This window comes from Saccopteryx leptura, chromosome 3 (assembly GCF_036850995.1).
Source record: "Saccopteryx leptura isolate mSacLep1 chromosome 3, mSacLep1_pri_phased_curated, whole genome shotgun sequence".
In the NCBI taxonomy this organism is placed as follows: Eukaryota; Metazoa; Chordata; class Mammalia; order Chiroptera; family Emballonuridae; genus Saccopteryx; species Saccopteryx leptura.
This window is the reverse complement of record NC_089505.1, coordinates 337,303,811-337,315,236: the sequence shown is the minus strand read 5'-3', so window position 1 is coordinate 337,315,236 and position 11,426 is coordinate 337,303,811. Positions and strand designations below refer to the sequence as shown.

Below are 11,426 nucleotides of genomic sequence, written 5' to 3'. Positions count from 1 at the left end.
ATTAAGGCACCTGGGGCCAATTATTATGCTTATACTGTAATACAGTGAGAAATGATGAGGTCCTAGCAGTAGTTTTCAACCGTGGCTTTGTATTGGAATCACCTGGGGAGGGATTTTTAAAAATATGGGAAGCCTGAGCACCATCCTCAAAGAGTCTGACTTAATTGGTGGATGTACAATAGTCTGGGAATCAGTATTTTTAAAAGCTCCATCAGGGTTTCTAATGTGCAGCCAAAGTTGAAACCAAAAAGCAGAAAACGGATATAGTGCAGCAGAGAGATGTTTAGGATATATGATAAGGTCTTGGTGATTAACTGGAAATGACCAAAGGAGGATTCCTGGGGAGAATCCTAGATTTCTGGCTTGGGCCTGGGTGAATGAGAAAGGCAAGTTTTGAGAAAAAGATAAATTCTGCCTTAGACAGACTAAGTTTGAAGTGCCTTTGGGGGTTCAAGTGGAGGTGTTCAATAGATTTGTTTCTTAATATATTTATGTTGCCTTAGTGAACAGTAGGAAATCCTTCTAGTTTTCAATAAGACAAGCAGGAAAAGGCATCTCTGGAAAATATGACAATTGTACAGTGTGGCCAACCATTCCCACCGAGCACAACCTCTGCACTCAAAACCCCCTTCAAAGCCAATACCCCCTCTGTTCTGAAATGTTGTTCAACATGTTGATATATTTTCAAAAAGAATTAATTACGTATGGGCACTGTTCCATAAATCTATTTAACTTTCTATTTTTGTACTACCTGTAGGCTTAAAATATCCCTTAAAATTGCTGGCGGCCTTCAAGTATCATTTTAAAAATTCCAATATATGAAAATAAACATGCCCATCATTACTTCCTTTGATTCATGGTTAAAGATACTTAGACCTAAAAATTGTCTAGCTTGTTTAGTTTTCTAATTGGTAAACATTTACTGGGTTACCAGAGATACCAAGTACCATCTGAAAGACCACGACTTATTGGTTTGCTTCTAATTTAAATTAGACACACTAAAACAAGGATTGAAAGGGTGATATATTTAGTTAAGTAACAGGTGGCAAATGGACATGCTGTTCAGCATCTATCACATTCCTTCCATTTCTCAGTATTCCAAGAAAGAGTAACTTCAAATCTTAAAGAGAAATAAACTAGGAGGGAATAGACCAAGTCTGGACTGAACATTCAACTAAGAATTGATACTAAGTCACGCGTTGGTTAAAAAATTCCAGGGGGTTATGAACTGGCTTGAAGGATATAAGGGGACTTCATTCGCGTGGTCCCCATTCGCCAAGGTTGCTGTTGTATCCCGGTCAGGGCACATACAAAAATCAACCAATGACTAAGTGGAACAACTAATTTCACTCTAAAATCAATTTAAAAATTGAAAAGTCTGAAGAGATGGAACAGATAAAATAGATTAAAGTAATTCCGAATTTATCAAGGACTGAAATATGAATTCTCAACACTTAAACGACTTTGTGAAATTAGGGGGGGGAAAGGTGAGGGGAAAATATGTATTTTCCGAACCGTCACACAGAGTGTTAACTTGTGGCTAAATGCTGCTCCTAGCAGCCCCCGCGGAAGACTGAAGTCTACTAAAACCAAAAGAGCGAAGGGGTGGGGCGCCGCCACTCCCAGGGCAGAACATTTCCTAGCAGAGCCGCACAAACTCTCTGCAACTTCCCAGCTCGGCTCTCCTGGGAGCTGCCATTCTAGCAGAAGAACCGCAGGAACAGAGGGATGAAAACATAATTGCACACGAAATACCAAAAGCCAGTATCTTAGTCCTACACCTTCGTTCACTTCAGGGGCAGCCCCACCAATCCTTGGAGGAGACACCCGCACCCACAGCTCGCCCGGGTTGGGGCGAAGTCCGGCGAGCCGGAGGAGCAGGAAGCACCGCGCCTGCCCCACGAGGGGCGCGCCCTGGGTCACCCGCGGGGCGCTCCACAACCGCGCAGGGGGAACGTGCAAGAGCAAACGACTACGTCCCAAAGCCACCCGCGGCGGGCCCGGTGGGCGTGACGCCATGACGTACAGCACGCGGGCGGCGCGCAGGGGCGAGGCGGGGCGGGGGCGGGAGGAAGGAGTGGGAGGAGGGGGGGCGGAGACAGCGGGCGCTCAGGGAGGGGGAGAATGGCAGTTGCGGCGTCGGTCCCCGGGAACAGCCGTCAAGACAGAACTGCGGAGGAGTTCGGGAGCGCGGCCGTCGGGACCCCTCCTCTCCGCTCCTCCCGCCCCAGCTGGGAGAAGCCTCGGCGGGTCTGAGGGACCCTCCTCCCTACTTCCTCCAGCTCCCGCCGCCGCCGCCGCCGCCGCCGCCGCCGCCGCCGCCGCGCGATGGGCCTGCGCGCCCGCAGCCCTGCGCTTGCCGCCGCTCTGAGGAGTTGAAGGTACGGGAGGGCTCCAGAGGGGGGTACCCCGGGAGCGGGAGGGCAGGGGCGGCTCCCCTTTCTGATCCGAGGCGCTCCGCTCCGCTCCGCCGCTGCTTTCGCGCCCCTCCCGGGGATGAAAGGGATTCGGAAATCTCCCGGGAAAGGCGCCCCCTCTCGTGCTCAGCGCGGGGCCGGCGCCGGCCCGGGGGTTGAGGCCTCGGTCTGGTTCCGCGTCCCCCGCCCGGCCCGGGCGCCGAGCGTGGGACCCGCCCCGAGCCCTGTGCTGGCCGTCTGTGGAGGCGGTGGCGGACCCGCCAGTGTTGTGACGGGCCGAGGCGGCGTTCCCCGAGCACTTTCCCGGCCCCTGCGGCGGGCGACCCCGGGGGCGGCGGCCGCGGGGAGGCGGCGGGGGCGGAGCGCATTCCTGATGGGTGAAATCGGCTCTAACGGGACCGATTTCCGGGCCTGGCTGCAAATTGGGAGCCGGAGCCGGAGCCAGAGCCAGCGCCCGGCAACCCCTGCTGCCGGGACCGCAGGGGAGAGGAGGCATGCACTGGGGAGGGTTCATCCGAGAAGACTGCGCCCCCTTCAAAAGCAGAAAGACATTCTACACAGGAAAAACGGTGCCGCTCTGGGGTCAAGTCCATATGTGTTAATAGGGGTCTTCCAGGATTCTCTCCCTCATGCCAGACCTTCTGGAAGTTCCCAGCCTTCACTCAGCAAGTAAAGCTACTGTTTTTAATTTTCAGTTTTTCCTGTCCTCTGAGTTCCTTTCTGCCATTGCTCTTTCCCCGTTTCCATTAATGGGAAGAAAAGAAGTTTAGGGTTCATTAACCCTGCAACAAGGGTAGTAAATAAAGGAGGGGAAGAAGTTAAGGCTATATATGGGAGAAAGGTCTTAATTTCTTTCTCACTGGTCCTTGAAGGTAGAAATAGACAAACGATGCTTAATTCTAGTTAATATTTACTGTTCAAAATGTTGCAGACTGTTCTGTTGAATTGACGTTGGAAAGGACCGCCTAACTGCCGCTGCAAATTTCAAACCCAGGTTGGCTGGAAATGCTAGTTTTTTTAAACGTCAGTAAACAGTGGAGGCATAAAGCAACTCTTTCCTGTGAACGGTTGCTTTAAAGTGTTTGTGATCTTTCCTTTCCATTACACTTTTTTGCGGCTAAGAACGTAGTGATATTATTATTTCTCATTTTTATTCTTTTAACTTGACCCTTTTGGTTAAATGAAGTCAGACAGTATCGCTAAATTTCATTTTCAGTTTTGCCATTAATTAGCTTAATGTGAATCTTTCTACTTCTGTTTATAATTCAGAAATGACCATATTTGTCTGTTTATGCCTCCTTAACACCCAGCTGTCTGAACTGAATTAAAATGTAAATATTTTTTCTCTAGAAAATAAACGATGATCTATTAACTCTTATTTTCAAATGTTCTTTTCTTGCTACATGCAATCCATGGTAAAAGTTTAGAGTTAAGTCTTGGGACTTAGTAAAACAAATTATGCAACAACAACAATAAAACTTTTAGTTTAAGATTCTCCTTTTTATTGCAGTATAGAATATAACTGAAATTTAAATTTAATGTTTCTGTGGAAACTATTGTAATGTCACTGCAAGGTGTCTGAGGAAAAAATTACGTTTTGGCAACTAACAGTGTATTTTTTTCAATATCTCCTACGTCCCAGCAGGATTCCAGTAAGATTAACTTTTAAAACTGGAACATTTTTTTTTTAGGAGTTGAAACATAACCCAATTCCTAGTCTCTTTATAGTAGCTACTTTGAAATATTGTTTCATTTGTGCAATGCTTCAGTTGAGAGTTAGAGTTCATATGTATAGAGAATAGTCCTTTACTGTATACTGTCATTTAACCTGTGTTGGATTATTATTTTTTTTATTTTGCTGGTGATTTATAGAATTTAGGGTGCCTTTATACTTGACTAAATGAAACCATATTTTTTCTACCTAACATGTGAAAGATAGTAAGATCAGTATCTGTTTTCAAAGGTACGTCAGCATCTTAGTGAAAAATAAATGTACCTCACAAATTTGAAATAGGCGAGTCATAAAGTAATAGTTTTAGAGTTATGAATGTGAAGCACTTGGGATTTCCTCTCTTTAATGGGATCAGATTGAAAGATGTTATTTGTTCTTAAGGGTTTGTTAAATGGATTAGATATAGGTGATTTGAAGCAAACTTTTTTAACATTGGAAAGAACCTGATTTTTTTTTTCTTAAAAACTTACTTGGATTTACCACAGAAATTCTCTGAGTTTTAATCATAGCCACCCCCCAATTTTTGGTTTTTGTTTTAGTCTGGAAGGCATAGAGTATTGAAAAATGCAATTTTCTGAGTTTTTCCAGGGCAAGAGGGAAGAGAAATATTTGTCATAACATGTAAAAGTCCCTAGTCAAGTGAGGGCATAGAGTAAGATGGAGATAAATTTTGTGCATATACATCTGAATATCCTTATATTTCTTCTTCTATTTGGTTATAAAGAAAATCTTAGAGAATTTTTTTTTCTGATGTTACTAAGAAGTGACAGTTGATTGTCACTGGCTGATTTCATACTGCCTAAACTTTATGCTCTTTGATTGTTTGAGGCCCATGTAAAAATTAGGCTATTTGGGGCTAAAGGACAAAGGAAAGTTGAATTTCTTAGTTTATATTTTGGTGACATATTCCATTGTATTTGGCAAATTAACACTCGTAGAGTTTAATACTGGTCTGAAAGGACCCATGATCATATATGAAATACTTTGGATTAAAGATTTTTGGATTGACTCTTTTAGCAAAGTGATAATCAGATTATTATAGAAAATACTTAAATTTTCCTTAGGTGATTTTGTTTTTCCAGTGAGGAGTAATTATTGTTTTTATTTGGCTTAATTTTTCTAAGTAATAAAGTATTAGTTCTTTGTTAAATGACAGAAGATGTATCACATTGAAACAACTTTGTATGTAACCACATCAGCCAGTTGTTTAAAGATTGAGGGTAAATGTTCTTTTGGTAAACACATCTGTATTTCAGATGGTGGTAGACTTCAACCAGAATTGGCAGTGAAATCATTTTGGGTGTTTATAACTTGGGTACTTCATTTGTTTCTGAATACCTATCATAAATCAGTAATACTGTCTGTATTAAAGAGGGAAAGATTGGCACCTTTTGATAAAGTACTTTTTGTTTGTATTGCTTTCTTCGTAGCTGTCAATAAAACCTGAAAAATTACTTTGTATATTCATAACATTTTCTTGAAAGCTAGACTGTTAGCCTTAAAATCAATGTATATTTTTGCCCTGTTGATATTGCAAGTAGTATTTTATTTTAAAAATCATTTACTAGAGATACACTGTTTTCTTACATGAAAGCCTTAGTAGAACAAAACTGATGAGGACCTGTTTTAGTTCCTCAAATAAGTTTGTACATTGAATTATGAAGCAAAAGCCTGCTTAAAATCACCTTAGTTTGTTTAAGCCCCCCCAGAACTTCAAAACTCAATCTTGGATACAAAAAACTGGATTTGGCCCCTTAAAGTTATGTATACTTAACATTTTTTACTTCGTTTCTTCTCTGGAGACCCCTGAAAGTATAAATAGCCCTGTGGTAATGTGAATAGCAGGCAGGTTGCCAGTTGATGAGACACACTGGTAGAGGTGAGCCATAGGAGGGATCAAACTAGTTAGAGGGAAGGCGTAAGGAACCAGGAGAAGGGACTGGGAATGTGATAGTATTAGCCTTCTAAATAAATATTATATAGCATAATAATATATCCTAAATTAAATTATTTTTAATGAATTATCACAAATGAGGTAATGTATGGGAAATATGGGGCAGAAGTGTAGGAGATAATGTAAACTCTATGATGGCAGGGACCATTTTCTTTGTTCATTCTTAAGGTCTTAGCATAAAACCTGAGAGTAATAGGTATTGAATAAGTATTTGTTAACTGAATAAAGTATGTATAATGTAAAGTAACAATTTCATAAATTTCTCTACAGTAGGGCTAATAGAAATATGTGAGTCATAAATAAGATTTTCTATTAGTCACATTAAAAAATAAGAAACAGGTGAAATCAAGTTTTATAATATATTTAACCCAGCATATTTATCATTTAAATGTGTATTAATGAGTGACTTGACAGTCTTTTATTCATACTAAGTCTTCAATCCAGTGTGTGTTTACACTGGAGAGCATAGCTCTTGGGCATTTTGTATGAAATGTGTTTTCCTTTCTACGGAAATTCTTTTCTTGTTGTTTGATAGTCTTTTTATAATTGATTGGTACATCTTTTGAGACCAAATACAGAAGCACCTATGTCATTTAACTGGAATTAGTAGATTTGAAAGTCAGGATACCTGACTTTCTTGGTTTTATAACTTTCTCAAAATACAGTGCCTCACTCTCTTCCCCTGTATAATATAATGAGGGAGACTGTGCTATCATTTATTTTACTGGATTAGTATAAATTATATTTTTGAAACACTCTTCTATTTAAGACTATTAGAAGATTTTTTTTCATTAGTAACAATTTGTCATAACAAATCTTAATAAAAAACAAAAAGAATAAGTCCCTATGAGCCTACTGCATATAGGAATCCTGTTACCTCTCACATTGGAATCAGTTTCAGTTCATAATCAATGCAAGGTGCTCTTGTAACATATAAAATCAGGAAAGGTTAATACATTTGTTTGAGCACCTTGTACTTTAATTTATTCTAATCTTATGATTTTGAACATCTGATCTTTTGATATTTAAATATTGCCTGAATGAATCTGTCCTTCAGGTTTTGTTTGTATGAGTAACTGACACTTCTTATATAAGTGTACGTAAATCAAAATCATAAAATTAGGTCTTTGGGGAAAAGGATATGGGGACTGATAAGTGTATGTATGTGAACAAAGTAAAACAGTCATTTAGAAAAGCCTATTTCACAGCATATGCAATGTGTAGCACAATGACTAATTCTGTCTAAACCAAAGTGACAATGGTTGCTCAATAAGCTGTTGTAGATAGTCAGATACAGCCTAATCATATACACAGTCAAATCAGATAGCTCCTTATAGCCATCCTTTAATTATATAATATATATTCTTTGACCTTTTCATAAACAAAAGTACTCTACTGATGTCCTTAGCAAAAATACTTAGAATTACGTTGTAGGTCGAATGGTGGTCCTCAAAAAATGTATTTACATTCTAATCTCTGGAACCTGTAGGAATACCTTATTTGGAAAAAGAGCCTTTGCACGTATAATTAAGGATTTTAAGATGAGGGGATCATCCTGGATTATCCGAGTGGCTCCAAAATTGAATGATAAGTTGTCCTTATTAAGGAAGAGCAGAGAGTAATTATACAGAAGAAGAGAAGACACACGGAAGAGGAAGAGGCAATGTGAAGGCAGAGATTGGAGTGATACGACTGTGAGCCAAGGAATACTCAAAGTCACCAGAAGCTGAAAGAGGCAAAGTACAGGGTGTCCCTTGTAGCCCCAAAGGGATGCATGACCCTGCTGGATTTTGGACTTTCATCTTCTAGAACTGTGAGAAAATAAATTTCTGTTGTCGTAAGCCATCTACTGTGTGGCTAGTTTGTGTGTAATATGTTAACAGCAGCCACAGGATACTAATATATAGACTCAGTTTTTAGTAAGCCAAAGATCTATGCTTATATCTTTTTATTTTTTAATTTTTCCCTTGATTTGAGAGAGAGAAAAGGAGGGATGTAAAAGGGGGAGAGAAAGAAGCATCAATTTGTTGTTCCACTTAGTTCCATTTAGTTATGTACTCATTGGTTACTTCTTATATGTACCCTGACAGAGGATCAAACCCATGACCTCAGTATGCTGGGATGATGCTCTATCCACTAAGCCACCGGCCAGGGCCGCTTGTTTCTGTTTTATATCCTGCATTGTGACTGTCAGACTAAACAGTGTTTTCTTTAGAATTTTAATCCTTTCTTAGAAATACCAGAGGAAGTGTCTTAATACTCTCAAGTTTCAGTAGGCCTAAGAAAAAGGTTACACATTTTTTGTCATGTCAGTCCTTTACTGCTTCCAATTTGTCCCTGCTTTGTTCTTCTCCTTCCTTCCTTCCTTCCTTCCTTCCTTCCTTCCTTCCTTCCTTCCTTCCTTCCTTCCTTCCTTCCTTCCTTCCTTCCTTCCTTCCTTCCTTCCTTCCTTCTTCCTTCCCTCCCTTCCCTCCCTCCCTTCCTTCCCTTCCTTTCCTTCCCTTCCTTCCCTTCCTTTCCTTCCCTTCCTTCCCTTCCTTCCTTCTCTCTCTCCTCTCTCTCTCTCTCTCTCTCTCTCTCTCTCTCTCTCTTTCTTTCTTTTTTTTGGTGTGTGTGTAGGGGGGAGAGACAGGAAGGGAGAGAGATAAGTATCAACTCGTAGTTGCATCACTTTAGTTGTTCATAAATTGCTTCTCATACATGTCTTCACCAGGGGGCTCCAGCCGAACCATTGACCCTTTGCCTAAGCCAGCGACTTTGGGCTCAAACCAGCAACCATGGGATCATGTCTGTGATCCCCCACTCAAGCTGGGGACCTTGTGTTCAAGATGGTGGCCCATATTCAAGCCAGTGACCTTGGAGTTTTGAACCTGGGTCCTCAGTGTCCCAAGTTGATGCTCTATCCACTGTACTCTACCACCGGTCAAACTGTTCTTCTTAAGATGTAGTTGACGGTTAGGGGAGGGGGCAAGTAAAATACGGATTGGGATAGACCAACAGATTTTGTCTCCTGAAGGTATAATTCCTAAGAGGTCCCCCTCCCACTTTTTTTAAATCTCTCTTTACTGGATCCTTCTATGTTGGAATGCCACAGGGCTCAGTCCTTACCCATCTATATTTACTCTTTGGTGATTTCAACCATGCTCCTGATTTTACACACCACCTGTATAACAACAACTCCCAAATTCATATCTGTAGGACAGACTCTTTTTCCTGAACTCCATGCTTGTCAAACAGGTATTTGGATACACATTCCTACACCTAAGATATAAGAGGTATCTCAAACTTAAATATTTGAATATGAACTCTTGCTCTTAGCGCCACCCTAAAACTTGCTCTTTTCACAGCTTTCTTCGTTTCATTGACTAGCAGTTTCAGCCTTCTAGTTATTAAGGACGAAGTCATCTGGAATCCCTCAAGAAATCCTATAAGTTCTACCTTCAAACATGCATCAAAACATTTTTATCATCTCCATCGATAAGCCCATCATCAGTCTCTCTCCTAGGTTATTGCAGTAGCCTTGAAACTGTTCTTTATGCTGTTACTCCTACCCATGTCTTTCCATTCTATTCTTCCCCCACCCCACCCCACCCCACCCCGAAGCCAGAAACGGGGAGGTAGTCAGACTCCCGCGTGCGCGGGGCCGGGATCCACCTGGCATGCCCATCAGGGGGCGATGCTCTGCCCATCCGGGGCATCACTCTGTTGAGACCAGAGCCACTCTAGCACCTGAGGCAGAGTCCACAGAGCCATCCTCAGCGCCTGGGCCAACTTTGCTCCAGTGGAGCCTTGGCTGCGGGAGGGGAAGAGAGAGACAGAGAGGAAGGAGAGGAGGAGGGGTGGAGAAGCAGATGGGCGCTTCTCCTGTGTGCCCTGGCTGGAAATTGAACCCAGGACTCCTGCACGCCAGGCCAATACTCTACCACTGAGCCAACTAGCCAGGGCCCTATTCTTTTTTTTTTTAATAAGTAAATTTTTATTAATTTTAATGGGTGACATCAATAAATCAGGGTACATATATTCAAAGAAAACATGTCCAAGTTATCTTGTCATTCAATTATGTTGCATACCCATCACCCAAAGTCAGATCATCCTCTGTCACCTTCTATCTAGTTTTCTTTGTGCCCCTCCCCCATTCTGTTCTTAACATCAGAATTATCCTTTTAAATTATTCAGATTCTAAACATTCTCTGTTTAGAAGCCCCCAGAGTTTTTTCATCTAACTTAGAATAAAAGCCAGTCTTAACAGTGGCCTGTACAGCCCTACACAAACTGGCTCTTTAACATTCTGACCTGTCATATATTCTTTGCCTTGCTCATTTCTTTTTGGCCACATCTGAAGTTGGGGTTACTCCTTGAACATTTCAAGCATTTTCCTGCTGTAGGGCCTTTTCAATAGCTATTTCCTATGTGTTGGATGCTCTTTCCTCAGCTTTCCACATAGCAACGTCCCTTACCATCTTCAAGTCTTTGTTTAAGTGTCATCTTTAAAGTAAGCTCTACTCTTTTAAAAATTATAATCAATACCAGGCATAAACACACTCCTGATCTCCTTTACTCTGCTTAACTTTTTCCAAATTCTAGTAAATAATCTCAGTAGAATACTTAGATGAAGTATTCAGAAATTATATAAAAGTATGACACAATTTTTAGTAGTTTATTTATAATTACTAGAATGATTTTTGGTGATGAGATAGGAATTGGGCTTTGAAAGAACAGTAGGACTTGAGATAACAGAGGAGGTGGAAAAGATATTCCAGGCAGAGACAAAGGCTTAGGAAAAGTCATGGAGGTGAAACTATATTTTGTTGATATATAATATATTTAATAAATAGATCCATTGGTTCGATTGTGGTTTTTATGTAGGAGAATGGTGAGGGACTAAGGTTAGATTGTGGAAGGCTTTGAATGCCATGCAAAGTTTGAAATGTATTTACCAGTAGTAAGCAAATGGAGATTTGTAAGCAGATTTAACAAAAGGACTAATATTCAGAAACCAGGTGATTCACAACACACTATACAGATGCAGTACTATAGAATTGTACACTTGAAACTTATATACTGTTACTAACCAATGTTACCCTAATAAACAATTTTAAAAATAAAAAGAAACCAGGTAATTAAGTCTAGTCTGGGAAGTAAGATAGTGTAAAGAGGACCGAGTCTTTGGCTTTGTCACATTAGCTATGTGGATATCTGTCTCTCTCACTAAAAATATATATATACATATACACACATTTATATACTTTATATATGTGTGTGTGTGTATAATTTTCTGCAGCGATGGAAATATTTTAGACTTGCACTGTCTAGTGTGGTAGCC

At 40.8% G+C, this 11,426-nt stretch overlaps 1 protein-coding gene across 2 annotated transcripts in view; it reads left to right on the top strand.

The window, feature by feature from the left end:
* Positions 1 to 2,097: 2,097 nt before the first annotated feature.
* RNF19A (ring finger protein 19A, RBR E3 ubiquitin protein ligase) overlaps positions 2,098 to 11,426 on the top strand; it is a 54,610-nt gene continuing 45,281 nt past the window's right edge. The window contains exon 1 of one of the 2 annotated variants that reach the window (XM_066379237.1): positions 2,098 to 2,381. The gene's annotated coding sequence lies outside the window, so the exon portion shown is untranslated. Of the gene's footprint in view, positions 2,382 to 2,885; positions 3,000 to 11,426 lie in introns of those variants that run through there. The other variant, XM_066379239.1, reaches the window with a different exon arrangement.